Source organism: Bufo gargarizans, chromosome 4 (genome assembly GCF_014858855.1).
Source record: "Bufo gargarizans isolate SCDJY-AF-19 chromosome 4, ASM1485885v1, whole genome shotgun sequence".
Lineage (NCBI taxonomy): Eukaryota > Metazoa > Chordata > Amphibia > Anura > Bufonidae > Bufo > Bufo gargarizans.
Genome location: NC_058083.1, coordinates 85284820 through 85303687, shown reverse-complemented (window position 1 = coordinate 85303687; position 18868 = coordinate 85284820).

The following is an 18868-nucleotide window of genomic DNA, read 5'->3' as shown; positions in this document are numbered from 1 at the left end:
GTTTCCTTTCAGCCTGGAAGGGGTTAAATAAAAAAAAATATTTGATAAAAATAGGTATGCACTCCTCTTTCTGGTTTTGCATATAGAGCTATAGATTTATTGTAAATATATAAAATAAAAATACAGATAAAAATACACATACAAGTAAAATAGGAATGGATATAAAAATAAAAATTCATCCATGTGTGTGAGATTCTGCATTTAATAATTCATACTTCATAGAAATGTAATATATAGTCCAAGTGTCTGGCCGCCTTATATAGCTTATTATAATAGACTTGTATGTAGAGTTCCACTATAGTGTCCAATATCCAAACCTGCCAAGTCTCTATGTACAGTAGCTAATTGAGTCCCACACCCTCTCCACTTTCTGAAAAGGCTTGGAGGTTTGGTGGGAAGATTTATTATTTACACCGGTTTTCTGGCCTAAACGATGAATGAAATTTACGCTAGCGTAGATTTCATTACAGACACACAGAGTGAAGGGGGATGAGCCTAGTCATACATTTCACAGATCCTCTGGTGGCGCAGAGGGTATCAAAGACCAGCGTAGAAAATGCCGGTCTTGATAGACGACTCCCGATATTCTCTTACACACATTCTGTAACACAACTGTGATGGTGGTAGTAAATCTCAGTAAATATTCTTCTCTGTAGCTCACTTTATACTCAGCAGGGCACGACTCTCCAGGACGGCTGAACAATGACGCCCATGTGCCTTATGATATGGAGTTTAGATCCAAATGATGAAGGGGAATTATTCCCCGAAACGCGTTGTACTCCTGCAATAAACAGTATCTCTTTACTATCATCACCTGGATTGGATTTTTGCGCCCTGGGACATTTTATCTACATACTTTTGATAAGGCGTGTCAGTGAAATCTCCAGAACCGGTGTAAAGATTAACTACGGTATAAACACGTAACTCTCTGTACTCGCTCTGTCTACTGATCATACACTCTATGGATGGCAATATCATCCCAAAAGAAGTGTGTCAAATACCCCACCACGTCAACATACTCCTGCTTCATAAAGGCAACAGGGTCATCTTCTTTCTGGCCCGGTTTAGCTACAGTATATTAGTCACTGAGGTATATACCGACCCGTACTGTAAATACATTGACAAAATAATGGTATTTGCTGCCACCATGTGGCTCCTGTTATTATTACCGCCATGTTTATTTATGAAAACCCATTATTTCACATCGTTTTGTCTTGCATTTTTTTTTTTTTTTTATAAAACAAGGTGAGGAGCTCAGGACATCCTCAGGATAGGCCATTCATATCTATAACTACTCGCACTCATGCCAGAAAACAGCATTGCATACCTCCCAACTTTCTGGATGTGGATGATCAAAGAGGGATACTTTTGGTTTGTTGTGTGAAAGATCCATTTTACTTGCATATTTTTACACTTTAATGGTTTTCATAATGCACAATAACACAAAATTATCTGAGTATAGACATTTCTAAAATCCAAAGTGCATCAAATAATAAAACAATATACAGGTCAGGCTCTAATATACTGATAAGAACCAGACAAACACTTCATTGATCAATATTGTAAATGTAACAATGCAAATCTATACCTCAGATCAAAAACAGAGGGACTTGGGTTAAAAATAGGGACTGTCCCTCCAAAAGAGGAGGTCTGGCATTGGAGCCACACTGAAACAGCTGATCGGTGGTGGTGTAAGGTGTCAGACCCCTATCGATTAGATATTGATGGCCTATCCGGAGGATAGGCCAGCAATAATGACATTCTGGAAAAGGGGTTGTCTCACTTCTGTAAATGGCATTTACCATGTAGAGAACGTTAATACAAGGCAGTTACTAATGTATTGTTATTATTCATATTGCTTCCTTTGCTGGCTGGATTCATTTTTCCATCACATTATACACTGCTCATTTCCATGGTTACGACCACCCTGCACTCCATCAGTGGTGGTCGTGCTTGCACAGTATAGGTAAAAGCACTAGCCTATGTGCGTTCCCATGGTCCCGGCTACCAAACAGGCTGATGCTTTTTCCTATAGTGTGCAAGCACGACCACCGCTGATGGATTACAGGGTGGTCGTAACCATGGAAACGAGCAGTGTATAATGTGATGGAAAAATGAATCCAGCCAGCAAAGGAAGCAATATGGACAATCACAATACATTAGTAAGTGCCTTGTGTTAACTTCCTCTACATGATAAATGCAACTTACTGAAGTGAGACAACCCCTTTGAGGCTGGATAGTACCGTGCACTGCCAAATCCCCTTCACTGTATTAGGATCCGCTGGTGATCCGTCTGCTTTCCAGCATATATGTCAGCTTTTGGTCGTGCAAAAAACTGCTGACTGTAGCATTTTTTGTCTGGTTGAAAGGCAGCATATACGCTGGATACAGTGACTGGATTAAAGTGCCGGAGTTCACAACGCAGATGTGAACCCGGCCTAAACAGTGATGCTAGGGAGTGCCTCATTTATAGAGTACCGCAAATACAATTCTCAGTAATTAATGGGACAATGCTCTACAGTAACACATGAGTAGTACTGCAGATATGAAGTCCAGATCACTATTTTTTATTTTCCTACTGCCTCCTGTTTCCCCCCGTCAGACGTTAGAGCTGCACTGAAATACATCGTCAGGACTGCTGCGCATGTGCACAGGAGTCCCCTCCACTATGTTAGAACAGCACAGCAGTCCTGACTGTGTATTTCAGTGCAGCTTTAAGTGCTGATGGGGGAATCAGGGGCAGTAAGAAATAAAATTATGATCTGGGCTCCTTATCTGCAGTACTACTCATGTATTACTTTGGATAATTGTCCAGAATTGAGGTGAAAGATTCCCTTTTAGTTTCCTCATAACCAGTTCCAGACAGAGCTCCCCCCTAGGATGCTGCCACCTGTAGCGGCTGTGCTGCATTTTGGATGCGACAAAAAAATGCATGCAGTTTTTGCAAAAGCATAACCTGTAGTTATTGTGCATTTTCTTCCAGTAAGGGAAAACACACAGCAGACATAAATCACCTTAACCACTTAAGGACCACAGGTTTATACCCCTCTAGTGACCAGGCCCTTTTTTACAAATCGGCACTCCACAATTTTAGCGGTTTATTGCTCGGTCATGCAACTTACCACCCAAATGAATTTTACCTCCTTTTCTTCTCACTAATAGAGCTTTCATTTGGTGGTATTTCATTGCTGCTGACATTTTTACTTTTTTTGTTATTAATCGAAATTTACTGATTTTTTGCAAAAAAATGTCATTTTTCACTTTCAGTTGTACATTTTTTTTTTTAAAACGACATCCATATCTAAATTTTTCTCTAAGTTTATTGTTCTACATGTCCTTGATAAAAAAAAAATGTTTGGGTAAAAAAAAAATGGTTTGGGTAAAAGCTATAGCGTTTACAAACTATGGTACAAAAATGTGAATTTCCGCTTTTTGAAGCAGCTCTGACTTTCTGAGCACCTGTCATGTTTCCTGAGGTTCTACAATGCCCAGACAGTAGAAAACCCCCACAAATGACCCCATTTCGGAAAGTAGACACCCTAAGGTATTCGCTGATGGGCATAGTGAGTTCATAGAACTTTTTATTTTTTGTCACAAGTTAGCGGAAAATGATGATTTTTTTTTGATTTTTTTTTTTCTTACAAAGTCTCATATTCCACTAACTTGTGACAAAAAATAAAAACTTCCATGAACTCACTATGCCCATCACGATATACCTTGGGGTGTCTTCTTTCCAAAATGGGGTCACTTGTGGGGTAGTTATACTGCCCTGGCATTCTAGGGGCCCTAATGTTTGGTAAGTAGTTTGAAATAAAAATGTGTAAAAAATGACCTGTGAAATCCTAAAGGTGCTCTTTGGAATGTGGGCCCCTTTGCCCACCGAGGCTGCAAAAAAGTGTCACACATCTGGTATCGCCGTACTCAGGAGAAGTTTGGGCAATGTGTTTTGGGGTGTCATTTTACATATACCCATGCTGGGTGAGATAAATATCTCGGTCAAATGCCAACTTTGTATAACAAAATGGGAAAAGTTGTCTTTTGACGAGATATTTATCTCACCCAGCATGGGTATATGTAAAATGACACCCCAAAACACATTGCCCAACTTCTCCTGAGTACGGCGATACCAGATGTGTGACACTTTTTTGCAGCCTAGGTGGGCAAAGGGGCACACATTCCAAAGAGCACCTTTAGGATTTCACCGGCCATTTTTTACAGATTTTGATTTTAAACTACTTACCACACATTTGGGCCCCTAGAATGCCAGGGCAGTATAACTACCCCACAAGTGACCCCATTTTGGAAAGAAGACACCCTAAGGTATTTCGTGATGGGCATAGTGAGTTTATGGAATTTTTTAATTTTTTGTCACAAGTTAGTGGAATATGAGACTTTGTAAGAAAAAAAAGAAAATCATAATTTTCCGCTAACTTGGGACAAAAAAAATAAAATTCTAGGAACTCACCATACCCCTCACGGAATACCTTGGGGTGTCTTCTTTCCAAAATGGGGTCACTTGTGGGGTAGTTATACTGCCCTGGCATTCTAGGGGCCCAAATGTGTGGTAAGTAGTTTGAAATCAAAATCTGTAAAAAATGGCCAGTGAAATCCTAAAGGTGCTCTTTGGAATGTGTGCCCCTTTGCCCACCTAGGCTGCAAAAAACACATCTGGTATCGCCGTACTCAGGAGAAGTAGGGCAATGTGTTTTGGGGTGTCATTTTACATATGCCCATGCTGGGTGAGAGAAATATCTCTGCAAAAGACAACTTTTCCAATTTTTTTATACAAAGTTGGCATTTGACCGAGATATTTATCTCACTCAGCATGGGTATATGTAAAATGACACCCCAAAACACATTGCCCAACTTCTCCTGAGTACGGCGATACCAGATGTGTGACACTTTTTTGCAGCCTAGATGCGCAAAAGGGGCCCAAATTCCTTTTAGGAGGGCATTTTTTGACATTTGGATCCCAGACTTCTTCTCACGCTTTAGGGCCCCTATAATGCCAGGGCAGTATAAATACCCCACATGTGACCCCATTTTGGAAAGAACACGCCCCAAGGTATTCAATGAGGGGCATGGCGAGTTCATAGAAATTATATTTTTTTGGCACAAGTTAGCGGAAATTGATTTTTTTTTGTTTTTTCTCGCAAAGTCTCCCTTTCCGCTAACTTGGGACAAAAATGTTAATCTTTCATGGACTCAATATGCCCCTCACGGAATACCTTAGGGTGTCTTCTTTCCGAAATGGGGTCACATGTGGGGTATTTATACTGCCCTGGCATTTTAGGGGCCCTAAAGCGTGAGAAGAAGTCTGGAATATAAATGTCTAAAAAATTTTACGCATTTGGATTCCGTGAGGGGTATGGTGAGTTCATGTGAGATTTTATTTTTTGACACAAGTTAGTGGAATATGAGACTTTGTAAGAAAAAATAAAAATAAAAAATATTTCCGCTAACTTGGGCCAAAAAATGTCTGAATGGAGCCTTACAGGGGGGGGTGATCAATGACAGGGGGGTGATCAGGGAGTGTATATGGGGTGATCACTCCCCTGTCACTGTTCACCCCTCTGTCATTGATCACCCCCCTGAAAGGCTCCATTCAGACGTCCATATGTTTTTACGGATCCACGGATACATGGATCGGATCCGCAAAACACATACGGACGTCTGAATGGAGCCTTACAGGGGGGTGATCAATGACAGGGGGGTGATCAATGACAGGGGGGTAATCAGGAAGTCTATATGGGGTGATCACCCCCCTGTCATTGATCACCCCCCTTTAAGGCTCCATTCAGACGTCCGTATGTGTTTTGGCGGATCCGATCCATGGATGCGTGGATCCGTAAAACACATATGGGCGTCTGAATGGAGCCTTACAGGGGGGTGATCAATGACAGGGGGGTGATCAATGACAGGGGGGTGATCAATGACAGGGAAGTGATCAGGGAGTCTATATGGGCTGATCACCCCCCTGTCACTGATCACCCCCCTGTAAGGCTCCATTCAGACGTCCGTATGTGTTTTGCGGATCCGATCCATAGATGCGTGGATCCGTAAAGCACATACGGATGTCTGAATGGAGCCTTACAGGGGGGTGATCATCCCATATAGACTCCCTGATTACCCCCCTGTAAGGCTCCATTCAGAAGTCCGTATGTGTTTTGCGAATCCGATCCATGGATGCGTGGATCCGTAAAACACATACGGGCATCTGAATGGAGCCTTACAGGGGGTCATCAATGACAGGGGGGTGATCAGGGAGTCTATATGGGGTGATCAGGGGTTCATAAGGGGTTAATAAGTGACGGGGGGGGGTGTAGTGTAGTGTAGTGGTGTTTGGTGCTACTTTACACAGTTACCTGTGTCCTCTGGTGGTCGATCCAAACAAAAGGAACCACCAGAGGACCAGGTAGCAGGTATATTAGACGCTGTTATCAAAACAGCGTCTAATATACCTGTTAGGGGTTAAAAAAATCGCATCTCCAGCCTGCCAGCGAACGATCGCCGCTGGCAGGCTGAAGATCCACTCGCTTACCTTCCGATCCTGTGAACGCGCGCGCCTGTGAGCGCGTGTTCACAGGAAATCTCGGCTCACGCGAAATGACGCCAATCGGCGTTAGTGTAGCTTGGGAGAGCCGCCGCAATGACGCCTTTCGGCGTTAGCGTGGCGGCAGGTGGTTAAAAGGAATCTTTCAAAATATTTTTATTGTTTTTTCCAAAATGTTAAGTACACTTATAACATATATGTAAATTATGGTTAGAAACATATAATTGCAATTACTTGATGAGTTGTTACAGAATATTAAGATTAAAGTAATTAATTGTATTAATCGTCATTTAAGTTGTTGCATATCGTTACAAATAACAAGATACTAGTTAATTGACTGACAATCATCTGCTACTGTGAGTGAGACAGTATTTTATGATAAGTTTCAAGATGTTAACATAAACAATGAAACAAATCTTTATTTCAAAGCTAGTGTTATGTTCTTAAGCTTCTCATTAGGTTCTGGTGGATCCAGAATTTTCAGTTTTTTCAGTTTGTTCAGTTTAGTTCTCCTCGGCTTCAGGTATTGTTAAGTAAGTATATCGTTTTACTTAAAAGAAAATGTTATTGACAAGCGAGTATGGCTAAGTTTTGTTTGGAAAGTGTAGCACCCAACTTTCCTATTTCTTTCTACATTTGTGTCCATTACCAATTTTCCATGCAAATGCTTGTTCAGCAGTGGAATTATTTGACACCATTGAAATAATATCATTTATTTCTGGTGTAATTTTTGTTTTCCAATGTTTTGCTATTAAGAGTCTAGTAGCTATATTGATATGGCAAATTGGAGATCTCCAATCCGGTGATAGGTTTTCCAGTCCAATATTTAACAAGAATAGTTCTGGTGTAAGGATATCTTTTTCCCCTGTAATCAGCATGAAAAGACTTTCCAAACCTTTTCCTAATTTTTTTAATTTGGGGCATGACCAAAAGATATGTTTGATTGTGCCAACTTTGTCGCATTCCCTCCAGCACTTATCTGGATGGTCTGGGTAGATATCATGTAATTTTCTAGGTGTAAAGTACCACTTTGAATGCATTTTAAAGAACTGCTCTCTGTGCAAAGTGCAGGCAGTTGCTTTGCGTAAGTTTATACAAGCGGCTTCCCATTCTTTGGGTTAAAAGGTTTTCCCTAGTTCATTTTCCCATTTATCACGGTAGTGTAACTTGATTGGTTGAGAATCTTTATTATATATGTCATATAATTCTTTGGTAGTTGGGTAGCCAGGTTTCTTGGTAGGGATATTTGTTTAAATGGTTGTTTAGTTTTTGGTATGTTTTGAATTCTTTTGTGTCCAAGTCGTATTGATTTCTGATAGAATCAAAGTTTCTTATTTTTCCATTTTCCATTACATTGTGTATGTATGTTACGCCTTTTTTTTCCCCCCCATTCTGAGAGTGTATTTAAACCAGGGAAAGGAGTCAAAGTTGTAAGAGGTATTTTATGTGCTATCATTTCTCTCTGGTCTATGTGAGAGAACTCTCTGGTTTTCCAGGATTCTAAAGCTGCTTTCACTGTTGGGGTCAAATGGTGGGACTTGCTGTTTATTCTTTCATTATTTATGATAATATGTTGCCAGTTCTTTATATTAAAGGAATCTGTCAGCAGTTTTATGCCGCTAGGGTCTAATATCTCTAGCGGATGCCGATGAGTTCCCATATTCATGAGCTCACGGTTCTCCCCGCCATCCTGTCTCTGAATGATATTTCTTATACATTGGCAGCAGCAGGGTGCGGAGAGCCAGGAGCTCATGAATATGGGGACTCATTGGCATGCACTCGAACCGTTTAGCACAAGATTGCTAAATGGCTTGGTCAATTAAACAAAATGACCTATCACTAGTTAATGTTACCCTTAGGACACCATAAAACTGATGACAGATTCCCTTTAATGTAACTCAGTTTTGCAATTAATATAATTCAGTTTTCTTGTGTGTTTTCCTTTTGCTGGAAGAAAATGCACCATAAACACAGGTATGTTGGTGCTATGCAGCATCCAAAATACAGCATAGCTGCCATGTGTGGCAGCATCTTTACACAGTGCCAGCCAGTAGGGTTCATTTAAAAAAAAAAATGCTTCACTTCCAGAAATAATCTGTGAGCAGCCTTAAATGATGCTTCCTCTCCTGACAATGATCTCACTGCAATATAATGTGGATTTTTTCAAACCCTGATGATTCCATTTAAAGGGGAAACATTAGAAACAAGTGCATTAGGTGATAAGTCTTGTTAATCTGTCAGAACTTCTGACCATGTTAAACTGCTGACAGCTCTTGACAGTGAAGCTCTGCCTCATGAGCACTTGCAGTACCTGTACTGCTTTCCCAGCCCTTTACTAGAGCTGTCAGAAGTTTAACATGATCAAAACGACTCACAGACTCTAACAAATTTGCTACTATTATCAGGGTAATCGTCTTAAAGGATAGATCCATTTTTACAATATTTTTTTTTATTGCTCCAAAGCATCTAAAAATATAAAAATAAAAAATAATATACCAGAGCATGACAAGGAAGTGTAGTTGGGCTACGATCGGAAGTGTCTGGGCCTCATGTGTACAAATACAAATGGTGTGGGTTCATTTGACCCCTTCCTCCATTTTGGACCCCACCTTTTTGTGGACACCTGGGGAGATCAAATAATCTTTACCCAGAATATTTTGTTATCCCCTTTTCCACAGACACAGACAGTGATCCATGGGTTAAATAATGTTTGAGGCTCTGTGCGACACATATTTAGTGGATTTCTGGATTGTTACATGCTCAGGTTGCAGCTCTGTCATTCTATACGTCGGCTTTGCTTTATTCCTGCAGAACAGGGAAACATATGTCGTACCCCAGACCTGTGTTTGCTAAAATTGTTTATAGTATGTATTTTATTGTTTATTCCTGGCCGTTACTACCAGCAAGGAAGGTATGGCAAATGTTGGCAGGAACAGGGTTAACCACTCTGTTCCTCCCCTCTCAGTAGGAGTGGGTTGGTCCTGCTTCCTGCCAGGTCCAGGAGAGGTCCTGTCTAGCTACAGAGAGGAGGAAGGAAGCTGCAGTGCTCCTGCCCCGGTTACCTATTCTTCAGATGGATCCTTTCAAATTTGTCCTCAAGCAAAGCCTTGAGGGTCCAGACGGCATAGTGATCTGCTACTTCTGCATCTACAGACACTGCTGATCAGTGATTTATGCTCTGATCAGTGATGTACACTTGGTGGTCACAGCTCGCACACAGAAAAACTGGTGCATGGCTAAAAAAAAACATGGATAGCTTGGTGTCCACCGAAAGCGGACAGGAAGAAAGGGAAGGGGATAGGGATTAGGATTTAGGGAGCAGGGAGAAGAAATCTAGAACTGTACAATAGGAAATTCTTCTTTTTACAGGTGCACAGCACAGTAGAAGTGGTGGTGCACCACAAGTCCCAGCCAGCCAACTCAGCACAGAGGCGCACAGAACCTCTATGCATGCAGACACCAACTAGTATAGCGGCGTGTAGAGAGGTTCTTGCTATTCTGTATGATCCTAGCATACCAGCCAATTTCAGCGCTAACAAGGAGCGTCAAAGACTGGTGTCCTCTGTCTAACCGCGGGGGTGGTTGGTGTTGTCCATTTCAGCACCAGTCACCCCCATCAGTACAGTTAGGAAGCTGCGACTGGCCGGTTTGCAATATAGATCGGGGCTGCAAGCTCAGAAAGCTGTCTGTTGGGGTAGCCGACATCTTAGGTCTGTCATTGTGCGATTAGGCATAGAGACTGGTTTCAGTAGCACCATACATGTACAGCCCATTGCTCAAACATTTAGCACTTCTCCTTAAAAATAAATCTGTAACAAGCGACCTCCCTATCAAACTGTTTGCATGGACACGTCGCTGTGATTTACCTTGCTAAAACAGTGTTTTTCTTTTGTTGATCCGAGTCTCCGTTCCTGAGTTTTGATCATTTTTCTCAATATGCATATTAGGCCTTTGGTGCAATGAGGGTGTCACCATTGCTCCTGTTGCACCCAAGCTTCACTCTTTTCTGTGGCAAGTCCCTCCCTAGCCGATTTGATTGACAGGGCCAGGCAATGACAAAGCATTGGCCACAGAAAGGTGGGGAGCTTTGATGCCAGAAGAGCAATGGTGAGTCCCTCATTGAACCAAAAGACTTATGGGGTCATTTACTAAGTGATATACAACAGTTTTACGGCGTATATCTGTTGCAGATTGCGGTGCAATGTGCAACTTTTACCCGCTAAAAAGGGGGCGGGCTCACATGCCCATCTCATTTATCATTTTCTGTTTTAGGCATAGAATGTTCTAAATCTACTCCAGCAAGGAAGCTAGCATAGATTTAGACCACCGGTGGATGCACTGAATGTATGTTAGACGCCTCGACATAACTTTGGTGGATTCACCGCCAGCGCAGGGGTTATTAAGAATGGCGTCTAAAATGCCGGCCTTAATAAATGACCCCCTTAATTTCTAATTAGCAAATTAATTAAAATTGTCATAACTCAGAAATGGAGCCTCAAATCAACAAAAGAAAAACTGTGTTTTAATCAGGTGAACCACAGCTATGGAAGCAGCTTGATAGGGAGGTCGCTGAGGACAGATTCCCTTTAAGGGGTTAAATGAATAAAGTTTTACTGAATCTTTTCCCAGAAAACTATACATCAATCTGCTCAGCTCCTCCTGCTCTATAACATACTACCTGCAGATTGGACTGCATTTCGTGGTGACAGGTCCCAGCAGGTGGCGCTCTACTCTTTCATGTTTGTGATTTGAGACAGCAGCAATGTGATCCTTACAGTCAGGCCTGCCGCAGTATTTCATTATCCATACCTTTGTATATAGCTCAGTTATGTGTCTCCATTAGAGTAACATTTGGTGTACTGCAGTATGAGTCTGTGGTACAGGGGCCATCATGGTAAACTAAATACAGCTCATTTCTTCTCTGCCTGCCTAGGATGAAGGTTCGTTTTGTAGCCTTCATCCTTGTTAAAGCCAAAGTGCAGCCAGTCACCAAGGGTAAGGCTTCCCTTTCTGATGTGCCAAGGACAAATATATATAATCTATACTGTAACTTATAAAGCCATCTTGTCTTTCTCCATCCTGTTTGATGACAATTACATGTCTGCTTAACAGGAATATATTAGAATTGTTTTAGAAGCTTAAAGGGGGTTTTGCCATCACATACAAAGGGGGCATATCGCTAGGATATGCCCCAATTGTCTGATAGGTGCGGGTCCCACCTCTGAGACCCGCGCCTACAATGAGAACGGAGCGGGGAAATGAACAGAGTGCGCACTGCGCATGCGCAGCCGCCCTCCATTCATTTCTATAGGGCCGACGAAAAATAGCTGAGTGCTGGCTCGGCTAGTTCTGTCTGTCCCTTAGAAATGAGTGGGAGCAGGGGCCGTGAGGGCGCGGTGTGCTCCTATTGACTTCCATGGGAGCAGAGGGGAGCAGCGCTTGGTGGTTGACGGATACCGGGAAATCCGGGGTCCTCCAGCGACAGCTCTCCCCGCTCCTTTCTCGTTGTAGGTGCGGGTCCCAGAGGTGGGGAGGTGGGACCCGCACCTATCAGACAATGGGGGCATATTCTGGTGAGATTTCGTGCCAGATCTTCAAGCAAGATGGTGGCGGCCGGCCCGTCGAGAGCAAATGGAGGCGGTAAGTTTGATTTAAAAAAAAGAATTATGTTAATTTTACACAGTTTTTACACTTAGATGCCACAATCATGTATGAACGCGGCATCTGAGGGGTACAATGATGGGGAGCAGCGCTATCGCAGCTCCCTGTCATTGCACCCACCACCTACAAAAAAATGCGCTTCGTGACGAAGTAATTCGTCACAAAGCAAATTTTTGGGTAAAATTTGGCGAATCAGCCGAATCTAACTTTTCAATAATTCGCTCATCTCTATTGATGACCTATCCCGAGGATAGGTCATCAATAGAAAAAGTCTGGGCAAAACCTTTAATACAAGATACATGTACAGTCGTGGCCAAAAGTTTTGAGAATGACACTAATATTAGTTTTCACAAAGTTTGCTGCTAAACTGCTTTTAGATCTTTGTTTCAGTTGTTTCTGTGATGTAGTGAAATATAATTACACGCACTTCATACTTTTCAAAGGCTTTTATCGACAATTACACAACATTTATGCAAAGAGTCAGTATTTGCAGTGTTGGCCCTTCTTTTTCAGGACCTCTGCAATTCGACTGGGCATGCTCTTAATACCTGACTGATAGCAACCCATTCTTTCATAATCACTTCTTGGAGTTTGTCAGAATTAGTGGGTTTTTGTTTGTCCATCCGCCTCTTAAGGATTGACCACAAGTTCTCAATGGGATTAAGATCTGGGGAGTTTCCAGGCCATAGACCAAAAATGTCAAGGTTTTGGTCCCCGAGCCACTTAGTTATCACTTTTGCCTTATGGCACGGTGCTCCATTGTGCTGGAAAATGCATTGTTCTTCACCAAACTGTTGTTGGATTGTTGGGAGAAGTTGCTGCTGGAGGGTGTTTTGGTACCATTCTTTATTCATGGCTGTGTTTTTGGGCAAAATTGTGAGTGAGCCCACTCCCTTGGATGAGAATGGTCTCAGGATGCTTTACTGTTGGCATGACACAGGACTGATGGTAGCGCTCACCTTTTCTTCTCCGGACAAACCTTTTTCCTGATGCCCCAAACAATCGGAAAGAGGCTTCATCGGAGAATATGACTTTGCCCCAGTCCTCAGCAGTCCATTCACCATATTTTCTGCAGAAGATCAATCTTCTTGACACCAGGCCATCTTCCAAAAGTCTTCGCCTCACTGTGCGTGCAGATGCGCTCACACTTGCCTGCTGCCATTCCTGAGCAAGCTCTGCACTGGTGGCACTCCGATCCTGCAGCTGAATCCTCTTTAGGAGACGATCCTGGCGCTTGCTGGACTTTCTTGGACTCCCTGAAGCCTTCTTAACAAGAATTGAACCTCTTTCCTTGAAGTTCTTGATGATCCTATAAATTGTTGATTGAGGTGCAATCTTGGTAGCCACAATATCCTTGCCTGTAAAGCCATTTTTATGCAACGCAATGATGGCTGCACGCGTTTCTTTGCAGGTCACCATGGTTAACAATGGAAAAACAATGATTTCAAGCATCACCCTCCTTTTAACAGGTCAAGTCTGCCATCTTAACCCAATCAGCCTGACATAATGATCTCCAGCCTTGTGCTCGTCAACATTCTCACCTGAGTTAACAAGACGATTACTGAAATGATCTCAGCAGGTCCTTTATTGACAGCAATGAAATGCAGTGGAAAGTTTTTTTGGGGATTAACTTAATTTTCATGGCAAAGAAGGACTATACAATTTATCTGATCACTCTTCATAACATTCTGGAGTATATGCAAATTGCTATTATAAAAACTTAAGCACCAACTTTTCCAATTTTCAATATTTATGTAATTCTCAAAACTTTTGGCCACGACTGTAGTTTCTATTAGCCAAGGTTACGTTTCTAATCGAGTTACAGGAGGACAGCTTTTCTGATAAAGCTTCTGGGAAATGTTACCAGTTGCTACTTAGAAGGTATCAGGTGTTAGATGTTGTGTTCCAAAAAATGTATGTAAGTTTAATATAATTAGATAAGTATTTTTGAAGAAATCACCTCTCGAACCACCCACCTTTCCATAATTCTCTTTTTATCTTTTTATTCTTTTCCTTTTCTTAGTCCTTTGAGTTTTGCTTACCTTTGTACTGTTTTGAGCTGTAATAAAATTATTAATAAAACAAAACAAAGTGCATGTTTCTTTCTTATCTATATCTCAGGAATGTGTTAATGAAGGAAGTTTCCAGGTGTCCAATTATGTATCTATTTTTATCTTAATTTTGGATTTTCCCATACTCTTCCAGACATGTGTGGTAGAGATGATGTGAGGTACCACTTGGAACAGAGTTCGGTAAAAATGTCTTAACAGTAGAAATGAATTTCTGAAGTTATGCTTTTTTTTCCTATGGGCGGCCATCCAGTGGTTGTGTTGGGAGTTGCACTCTATCAAGGATTTTACATGCATGTCTTGTGTCAAATTTGGTTCATGAGGAATTGAAGTTAATGAGAGTTAAACTATGGTAAGGGGCTGTGTGTTCAGTATTGAATTATAATATGAGTGGGTTAGGTGGCATTAGGTTCCTGGGGGACTTATGGCAGCCCAAAGTGCTCATCATTGAATCTGCCATTGCTTCTTTTATTAACTGGCTGCTATCTATAGGATTTATAGATATAGGGGGGATTTATCATTTTCTCCCCACTTCACTTTTCTTGTGTAAAGAAGTTGTAAATCCTGTGTCTTTGTAAATGCCCTTGCAGCAAAATTTAGTTGCAAGTGGTAGTTCTATGCCAACCTCGCTACTTTCCAAAAAGTGGGCTTGGTGAGGGTTTATCTTCATTTATGCCACTTTTCTGGCATAAATGAAGACAAAAATCTACGGAAGCTCCGAGCCCACCTGAGGATGCGACTAATATATGACAAGGCCTGTGACTTCATCATAAATGAGGTGCATCCCCCGGCAGCACAGGGTAGTCAAACTATTGTTTATGCCACTGCACATTATGGGGAGGGGGGGCATATATCAAAACTATTGTAAAGGAAAACTGGATTAGTTGCCCATAGCAACCAATCAGATTGATCCTTTCATTTTGCAAAGGAGCTCTGAACAATGAAAGGTGGAATCTGATTGGTTGCTATGGGAAACTAAGCCAATTTTTCTTTAAACCAGTTTTGATAAAGCTCTTCCTGTGTCCTGACGGCAAATGGTATAAGGACCCAGAATTGTGCCACCTCATCCTGAAGAAGAGCCCTGGAGCGAGGAGGGTGGGTATGCACAGTTCTTTCTGGCTGCTAAATATATTATTTTATTTTCTCTCTGTGGTGAAACATAACATAATTTATTGTGCCGGTGCGGTCCACATCTAAGTAATATATACAGTTCATGTATAAATCCTTACTGTCTGCAACGTCTATTAAAGGGCATGTCCCACCATAAACAATTACATCCTATCCTGTGGATAAGGAATACGTGTTTGTGGTTGAACAGTCACTTTCAGTTAATTGATCTGGTCAGGAGTCTGAATATTTTTTCTTGTCTGGTCTGGGATCTACATTATTTTAGGGCAGTTGATCTGAAGCTGGTGATCGCCACAAAGTGAGGAGCTAAAAGATATCTCAACAGCAAATAATGCAGTGGTCAGGAAGGTTGTCACGGTGGTCTGGGCTGGATGAAGAACAAAAAGAAAGAGAACAACTCCAGTCAGAAACAATGTCACCTGTGAGTCACTGGATTTACAGAGGGCCGGTAACCTCTTCTACATGAATGTTATGGTAAATACTTCCACAAAAACTGTGCATGTAGCCTTGGCCTAAGTGACAACTGGGTAGATAAGGGCTATGTGTTTGTGGTCGGACAGCCCCTTTCAGTAATTGAATCTAGTCAGGAGTCTGAATATTTTTTCTTGTCTGGTCTGGGGTCTATATTATTTTAGGGCAGTTGATCTGAATAATTTTGGGGTCTGGACTTGGGACTGAATTTATTTATTTTGTTACTGAAGCTGGGGATCACCACAAAGTGAGGGGCCAAAGATATCTCAACAGCAAAGACTGCAGTGGTCAGGAAGGTTGTCACTGTGGTCTAGGCTTTCAACAGTTTTATAAAGGCCAGTTTTCAATCTGTTTATGGCAGTAGATCAGGGGCACACTGTTTAACTAGAATTAAACCTGGTAGCACAGATTGGATGTGTAGACTGCCTGTATAGACACATCATGGCAGGGCAGCAGTGAAGAAGGGGACAAGTTTGGGTAAAGAACTCATATTTAATATACTCTGTGTATTATTTGTCTACAGGTGACTCTAAGCTGCTTATCTTGGTTAGGCAGTAGAGTTGAGCGAACACCTGGATGTTCGGGTTCGAGAAGTTCGGCCGAACTTCCCGAAAATGTTCGGGTTCGGGATCCGAACCCGATCCGAACTTCGTCCCGAACCCGAACCCCATTGAAGTCAATGGGGACCCGAACTTTTCGGCACTAAAACGGCTGTAAAACAGCCCAGGAAAGGGCTAGAGGGCTGCAAAAGGCAGCAACATGTAGGTAAATCCCCTGCAAACAAATGTGGATAGGGAAATGAATTAAAATAAAAATTAAATAAATAAAAATTAACCAAAATCAATTGGAGAGAGGTCCCATAGCAGAGAATCTGGCTTCCCGTCACCCACCACTGGAACAGTCCATTCTCAGATATTTAGGCCCCGGCACCCAGGCAGAGGAGAGAGGTCCCGTAACAGACAATCTGGCTTCATGTCAGCAGAGAATCAGTCTTCATGTCATAGCAGAGAATCAGGCTTCACGTCACCCACCACTGCAACAGTCCATTTTCATAAATTTAGGCCCAGCACCCAGACAGAGGAGAGAGGTCCCGTAACAGACAATCTGGCTTCATGTCAGCAGAGAATTAGTCTGCATGTCATAGCAGAGAATCAGGCTTCACGTCAGCCACCAATGCAACAGTCCATTGTCAGATATTTAGGCCCAGCACCCAGGCAGAGGAGAGAGGTCCCGTAACAGAGCATCTGGCTTCATGTCAGCAGAGAATCAGTCTTCATGTCATAGCAGAGAATCAGTCTTCATGTCATAGCAGAGAATCAGGCTTCACGTCACCCACCACTGTAAGAGTCCATTTTCATAAATTTATGCCCAGCACCCAGGCAGAGGAGAGAGGTCCCGTAACAGACAATCTGGCTTCATGTCAGCAGAGAATCAGTCTTCATGTCATAGCAGAGAATCAGTCTTCATGTCATAGCAGAGAATCAGGCTTCACGTCACCCACCACTGTAAGAGTCCATTTTCATAAATTTATGCCCAGCACCCAGGCAGAGGAGAGAGGTCCCGTAACAGACAATCTGGCTTCATGTCAGCAGAGAATCAGTCTTCATGTCATAGCAGAGAATCAGTCTTCATGTCATAGCAGAGAATCAGGCTTCACGTCACCCACCACTGTAAGAGTCCATTTTCATAAATTTAGGCCCAGCACCCAGGCAGGAGAGAGGTCCCGTAACAGACAATCTGGCTTCATGTCAGCAGAGAATCAGTCTTCATGTCATAGCAGAGAATCAGGCTTCACGTCACCCATCACTGTAAGAGTCCATTTTCATAAATTTAGGCCCAGCACCCAGGCAGAGGAGAGAGGTCCCGTAACAGACAATCTGGCTTCATGTCAGCAGAGAATTAGTCTGCATGTCATAGCAGAGAATGAGGCTTCACGTCAGCCACCACTGCAACAGTCCATTGGCATATATTTAGGCCCAGCACACAGGCAGAGGAGAGAGGTCCCGTAACAGAGGATCTGGCTTCATGTCAGCAGAGAATCAGTCTGCATGTCATAGCAGAAAATCAGGCTTCACGTCAGCCACCACTGCAACAGTCCATTGTCAGATATTTAGGCCCAGCACCCAGGCAGAGGAGAGAGGTCCCGTAACAGAGAATCTGTCTTCATGTCAGCAGAGAATTAGTCTGCATGTCATAGCAGAGAATCAGGCTTCACGTCACCCAACATTGGAACAGTCCATTGGCATATATTTAGGCCCCGGCACCCAGACAGAGGAGAGGTTCATTCAACTTTGGGTAGCCTCGCAATATAATGGTAAAATGAAAATAAAAATAGGATTGAATGAGGAAGTGCCCTGGAGTCCAATAATATATGGTTAAGGGGAGGTAGTTAATGTCTAATCTGGACAAGGGACGGACAGGTCCTGTGGGATCCATGCCTGGTTCATTTTTATTAACGTCAGCTTGTCCACATTGGCTGTAGACAGGCGGCTGCGTTTGTCTGTAATGACGCCCCCTGCCGTGCTGAATACACGTTCAGACAAAATGCTGGCCGCCGGGCAGGCCAGCACCTCCAAGGCATAAAAGGCTAGCTCTGGCCACGTGGACAATTTAGAGACCCAGAAGTTGAATGGGGCCGAACCATCAGTCAGTACGTGGAGGGGTGTGCACACGTACTGTTCCACCATGTTAGTGAAATGTTGCCTCCTGCTAACACGTTGCGTATCAGGTGGTGGTGCAGTTAGCTGTGGCGTGTTGACAAAAGTTTTCCACATCTCTGCCATGCTAACCCTGCCCTCAGAGGAGCTGGCCGTGACACAGCTGCCTTGGCGACCTCTTGCTCCTCCTCTGCCTTGGCCTTGGGCTTCCACTTGTTCCCCTGTGACATTTGGGAATGCTCTCAGTAGCGCGTCTACCAACGTGCGCTTGTACTCGCGCATCTTCCTATCACGCTCCAGTGCAGGAAGTAAGGTGGGCACATTGTCTT